General features: G+C 39.8%; 1 long non-coding RNA gene across 1 annotated transcript; it reads right to left on the bottom strand.

Annotated features, from left to right (window-relative positions):
- Positions 1 to 219: 219 nt before the first annotated feature.
- On the bottom strand, positions 220 to 5,846 carry LOC306924900. Its single transcript, XR_013790224.1, has 3 exons — positions 5,627 to 5,846; positions 2,501 to 2,572; positions 220 to 1,628 (listed from the first exon to the last, which is right to left on the bottom strand). It is a non-coding gene; the product is annotated as an uncharacterized lncRNA (long non-coding RNA).
- Positions 5,847 to 7,276: the final 1,430 nt, after the last annotated feature.

Genomic DNA, 7,276 nt, shown 5'->3' with positions numbered 1-7,276 from the left:
CATCATCAGATTCTGATTCAACTTTATTGTCAAAGTGGGTGAAATTTGTACAAAGTCAGAGTCAAAACATCAAGTTGAATGTATGGATTCAAATCCACTGACATGAGAACACGTTTCTATCAGTGATTATTCTGCTTTAGTATCTGACTTGTCATTGTCATCCTGGATTAGAATGAATGATCATACATTACTGTTGAATTGACGTCGTCTAACCTTTTTTATTACATTTTTATCCCACAATTTTTGCAACCCATGTTTTCACCCAGTGTCAATTATCAAATGTAATCCTGGGCGCTATGCTTCTTTCTATGCATAAGGAGTCCAAGCTGCTTCTTTTCACCTGACAGGGCGGAGTTTCCCCTGCCGGACGTAGGGCGTGGAAGGAACACGATATTCCGACCAGTTCCTTTCCCCTCCATCAGGCGCCACGGCTCACCAGGGGGAAGTAACAACTTCTAACCTATATAAATCCTTGCAGTATATCTTCAGATGTAGTGTATTCTAGACCAACACATTTTCCACAAAGTTTTCTCCTACTGTATGAGTTTTCATGTGTGTTTTTATATAGTCCTTTCGACTAAAGTCCTTGCCACAAATTCTACAATTAAAGGACCTTTCTCCTGTATGAATCATTTTGTGTCTTTTTAGATGATGCATTCGAATAAAGCCTTTGCCACACACTGTACAGGTAATGGGCTTTTCCCCTGTATGAACCATTTCATGTATTTTTAGGTGTAGCATTCGAATAAAGCCTTTGCCACACACTGTACATTTACAGGGTTTTTCCCCTGTATGAACCATTGTATGTCTCTCCAGATCAGACTTTTGACTAAACATTTTGCCACAATATGAACAAAGAAAACTTGTCTTCCCTGTGTGACTCCTCATGGAGGTAGTTTTCAGGTCTTGACAGGGTTTTTCCCCTGTATGAATCATTGTGTGTCTCTTCAGACGTTTCTTGTGATTAAACATTTTGCCACAATATGAACAAGGAAAGGTTTGGTTCCCTGTGTGACTCCTCATGGAGGTAGCTTTCAGGTCTTGACAGGTTTTTTCCTCTCTATGAGTCATTGTGTGTCTTTTTAGATGATGCATTCGAATAAAGCTTATGCCACACACTGTACAGGTAAAGGGTTTCTCCCCTGTATGAATCATTGTGTGTCTCTTCAGATCACTCTTTCCAGAAAACTGTTTGCCACAATATGAACAAATAAAGCTTTTCTTCCCTGTGTGACTCCTCGTGGATGTAGTTTTCAGGTCTCGAGACATCTTGTAATGTCCTTCCACATTTTGTGTCTTGTTTGATTTCAGTGAGTTTAAAGCTGACTGACCTTCCCTGGTCTCCGCCCAGTCATCAGTGACTTCAGCATCAGATGCAGAAGAGTCTGAAGAGAGGAGCTGGTCTGTTGTTCCACAGTCCTCTACATCAGCTTGTGTTTTCATGTGTTCAGTTGAGGTACCGGCTACAGGCTCTGTCTCTCTGTTCTCATCAGCATGTACACTCTTTACTTCTAGTAATGTCAATGTTGAACCATCAGCCTCCTCTGGTCCCTCTTTAAACTGTGAAGACTGTGGTTCCTCCTGGACCAGACTGGAGCTCCTCTCCTGCTGTTCATCAGGAACTTCCTCTGTGGAGGCGAGGAAGAAAGATGAGGAAGAAAAATGAAATGAGAAAAACAGCTGATTTATTTTGTAATTTTCTGTCTCTCTTTCTTCCACTCGGTTGACTTAGTGGTCGAGTCATTTAAAACACAGCATCTCGAACAAAGGACTGTCCCGTCCCACTCCCGGGGTGATTGAATTCATTTTACTCAATGTTCTCCAGATGTTTTACTCAATGTTTTAGTAAGGCTAGGCGAAATGGCAAAAATAACATCATGGTGATTTTTTCCACATTGATTGATATTGTCATATTTATAATAATAATAATAGTAATAATAATAATAATAATAATAATGATGTAACGTTTAGCACCCTGAGCTGGAATCGAACCCCGATCCCCAACTCAGTAGACAAGGCAAGCAACCAACCGTGCCAAGAGAGCTAGCTCCCTTGGAGGAACAAGTTACGGCCGGGTCTTTCACAGGGTAGTTACAATAATAATAATTATTATTATTACTAGCCCCCCCCCAAGAAAAATACTTGCAGGGTTTTCGCATTTTTAATTCACTAATATTATTATGGTCAATGCCTGTGTGAAAAGTGGGAGCGATTGGTGCAGGCGGTGAGGAGATACGGCGGTGTTTCTGACAGACATTCAGACATTGAGTTAATTATAGTATGATTATTATTATATAATTTATAATTTGGCAATGCTACCAGTCAATCAATCAATCAATCAATCAATCACACAAATGTGTGTGTGGGAAGGAATTATCTAACCCAGATCAAACAATCATTGAGGCACTATCTTCAGGTGAAACAATTATTAAGTATTGTTTTTAAGCATCAATATTTACATACATTTATAATACAAGTACTATTTGTTTTTCTTAATCACCTGTCTTCTTCTTTCCATTGGACCTTTTCTTTATTTCTTTCTCCTCCTTCTTTGTTTCACCAATTCCTCCACCTGTGTTCACCAAAACAAAAACAAAAGAAAAAACGTGATGCGATGTAAAGGTATTGATCCCAGCAAAAATAAGGACTAGTCCACATGAGAGTGTAAAATGAAATCAAATGGACCCTTACAGGTCAATTTGGTTCCATTTTACACTCTCAAGAGTTAAATCATTGTTAAACATTTGCAATAATGTATAAAACGTACGGAAAATAAATACATACATACATACATACATACATACATACATACATACATACATACATACATACATATTTAGGTATGCGGTCTAGTCTAACTTGGACTCAGGGGGGTGGACGCCTCTGCCATGCATAGTCCCCAGTGAATAGGCAGGCTCTTCACTGGTAACCTAACTTTGGTTTTTAAATATCAGAAGGTGTTGTAGGCTTGGATTTTACTAAAAAGCCCCCCTTTTAAAGTGCATACATACATACATACATACTGTAGTGACCACTTATCCGTTTGTTGAAACTCTTTTCTCCTTTAGTGTGAGCCACTTCATGGGCAGACTGAACATGCTAAAGACGCTTGCTTTGTTTGTATAAAATAATAGAATGATTCCAGGTTGGTTCAGGTGTTAAATTAAAGTTGTTTATTTCTTCCTTTACAGGGATGCAAAAACGGGAAAACTTAAACTTGTAGGATAAAACAAATAAAGTAACACAAAATCCTTCACACCAAACAGGCAAGGTCAAAAGCCAGTCTGTCACGCCCCTATTGTGACATAGAGTTCCTTATAAGGTATCCTGCAGTGGGCAGAGAGCAGACTTCATTAGTTGACACATCACCACCACCAGAGGGCCAATAAATAATATAATTGAATATAAGGAATTGGCTCCTACACATACATACATACATACATACATACATACATACATACATACATACATACATACATACATACATACATACATACATACATACGCTTGGACTTTACCAGGTATGCCATCTGGTGGCTAATGAACCAAATACAAATCTCAGAAGTTGAAGCAGTTTTTAAGGACCCACTTTTAGGCCAGTGCAATAGAGCATGCTTTAGCCTTTTTTAAACATTACCCATTTTAACCAAATACATACATACATACATACATACATACATACATACATACATACATACATACATACATACATACATACATTTTGGGTCCGAGAGGCAATTGTCATCAAATGATGGTCCGTGGCTCAAATGCAGAATAAATAATGGACCTTGATATGGAAAGGATTGAAAACCACTGTTTTAAATTATATAGATAAGGGGTATGCAAACTAGCACGTTTTCAAAGTGGGGTCCTTGAGGGGGGGTCCCCATAAAAATCAAAATAGCATCAAAATCAGTATAACCACTTTAAACGTATATACTTCGGCCAGAGTTGGGAAGGTTACTTTTAAAAAGTAATCCCCTACAGTTACAAGTTACTTGCTATAAATTGTAGTCAGTAACGTAATCCGAGTACCACAATTTAAAAAGTAACGGGTTACTTTTAAGCAAACCTCTATTTAATTAGATAAAACAAGTTTTACCATTGATAACCAGAGCAGAATGTTGAGCCTATATGAAATTAAGAAAAAACTACAGAAATATTGTTAAATCAGTGGTTCTCAACCTTTTTACAACAAGTAGGCCTACCACCTCAGAAAATATTTGGCTCTCAAGTACCACCATTATGATTCATGTTAAAATGTAGTCCTATTCGGCTAGGCACAGGTTTGCACAAAAGGCAAATTAATTCCTAATCATTATAATAATAATTCCTAATCATTATAATAAATATACAAATATAAATAATATATGTATACAGCCAAATTAAGGCATGCTGTACAAATTGGTAGGCCTATTGAGAAAAAAATAAAATAAAAAATTGAACTTTAACAACTATGTTCTCCCATGACAGAGTGCAGACACAGACAGACAGACAGACAGACAGGCAGGCAGAGCTGGCAGACAGACAGGCAGGCAGGCAGAGCTGGCAGACAGACAGGCAGACACACAGACAGAGACACACGCATGCGCGCGCGCACACACACACACACACACACACACACACGCACACGCACACACACGCACACAGAGACAAATAAGCTTGCTAGCGCAATTGTTATATGCGCGATTGAGTGAACCAGTTTGACTTCGCGATGCGATCCACAGCTGTAATTAATCGCGGACTGATTCAGTTTGCATCTAGAAATCAACGCTAAGCCATGGAGCCATCCATGGAGTTATGGTTATGTCCGCATCATATAGTGAGCAATGCATAGCCTGGTGTGCCATTTGAACAGTATCGTATCATTCCACTCCCCGTCGGAATCTCACTACCCACGGCCACCCACGGCCACCCGTGTCCACAGAGGCTCCACACACATGCATCCTCTTGTCCCCGCGGTTACAGAGCTGTCAGTGTCCGCTGGCTACAGATCACGCTATGAAATATAATATAATATAAATATGGTATATGGGGACTGGAGACAGTGGAGAGTTAGATTCTGACGGTGGGGAAAACCATTGGTGCTGCTGGGGGAGTCGGGACCGATGCGAGCGCGCTGCTCGTGTGCCCACAGTGTGCAGTGCATGCTGCATGGGCAGCAGCAGCGACACAGCGCACTGATGATCATTTATCATGCGTAATCAACTGATTATTTTATTGTTTGGTGTTTTAACTTATTTGAAGTCCTAAGATTGATGATGGGAAGGGGAGAATGTAACCAAGCCTGTAACCCCCGTTACTATACCTCCGTTACTGTAATCCAGATTACACATTTAAAAATGTACTCTAAGACGTTACAGTTACCGTTTTTTGTACTCTGATTACGTAACGGCGTTACATGTAATCCGTTACTTCCCAACCCTGACTTCGGCTGAAAATAGCTGATGTGACGCGTAGTGAGCTTGTAGAACTGCTATTTTCAAAAACTCAAACCCAAATATTGAATGGGGTGCGCACGCACACATGCACCTAAACACACACTCACGCATATGCACACGCACGCACGCACACACACACACACACACACACACACACACATACAAACACACACACACACACACACCTGCAGCAGTGTGTAGTGTCTCCATTTCTCTCTGGAAGAGGCTGCACATGAACTGTGTGGCTGCACTGAGGCGCTCCAACACAAACACTCTGACCCGACAAACATCACTGCTTGTGTTTTTCTCCAAAACACACAATATCTGTTCTCCCACCGACGTCATGTGTCCGTTTATCTCCAGCCGTACAGACTCCATTTGACGCGTTTTATCTCCTTTATGAGACGTTTTACCTCCTTTAAGAGACATTTTACCTCCTTTAAGAGACATGTTAACTCCGTTTATGAGACATTTGACCTCATTTGTTGTGAGACCGTCTTCGTTTAGGAGAAACCTCGTGTCAACAGGAAGAACTATACGATCTTCTACTTCCAGGTCAACGTGTGTAACACAAGATCCAGGGCACTGTTACCGTAATGAATTTCGCCCCCTGGTGGAGGAGGTGTGTAACTGTCGCTGATAGATTAAATTGATTAGATATATCAGACAATAATGACTGCGGAGAGAATGTGAAATGTTACACAATGATTAGGCCTACACAATTATTATCATCTATGTCGGGTGGACACCTCATATGTCCAAAACTGTTACTTTTCAGGATTCAAATATTCAAACGCATCAAAAACTCTACAAGCTAAAAACACTTCACTTGGAGACATTTCAAGCTAACCTACTTCTGATGATTTTGTGTGAGACTTGTAGCATACACTGACACCACGCTAGACAGGAACGCCCAAAAACGTCACATCCGGTTTTAGCCTGGGGTAAGAATTTTCTATGGCTGCAGGCCTGTTTGAAGTGAAGAGGATACTCGGGACTATTATACCTCATCTCTGTTTGATTGTTTTGGCTATTTTTTTGTTTTTGTTTTCTTTCTCTCTCTTTTCTTTTATATATATATATATATATTACTAATAATATTACAATCTGTTCCTCTTCAGCCATATTATTTGAGACTCCTGCAAGATATGGTATGGGGACGTAAGGATGGAAAGATAAATGGTAACAATAAGCAGAGAGACAATTATAATTTCTGGCCAAATGTACCCTTAATGGATAATACTGCCCCGGCAGTATTCCCAACACATTTAGAGACTGAGTTTCTACTTTGGCATGAGCATCACATTGTCATGCTCCGCTCAGTTCTTGTCTTTATTTTTATTTTTTTTGTTTTCTGTCTGTTTTGTTGGTGTCTGTGAGTGTGCGTGCTGTGTGTGTGTTTATTTGTCACTCATCTGCTCTCCTGTGTGCTGCTCTCCCCACCTCAACCCTGCATAATGTTTATTTCTATGTATACTCCAATCATGATGCATATCCATGTAGCACTACCTGTGTACAATTAATACCATGAAAGGTCTACATGTTATGTATACATGTGAATATTAGAAGCCTATTTCTTAAGATCAATTTGCTAAAGGCATGGGTTGCCTATGATAAACCTAATGTAATTACAATTTCTGAGACATGGCTAACTAGTAATATTCCTGACAATGCCATTGAGCTGGATAACTATACTCTATATAGAGTTGATAGGGGCACAAGAGCGGGAGGAGGAGTGGCTACATTATGTTTCCTAAAATCTGGCCTCTGAGCTTCTTATACCAAAGGAGAACCCTATGCATTTTGAATCTTTATTTATTAAAATACGTTTCCAT

The sequence above is a fragment of the Electrona antarctica genome, assembly GCF_951216825.1.
Source record: "Electrona antarctica genome assembly, chromosome: 6".
Taxonomy (NCBI): domain Eukaryota; kingdom Metazoa; phylum Chordata; class Actinopteri; order Myctophiformes; family Myctophidae; genus Electrona; species Electrona antarctica.
The sequence above is the reverse complement of the archived record's forward strand: the minus strand, read 5'-3'. Positions and strand labels throughout refer to the sequence as shown.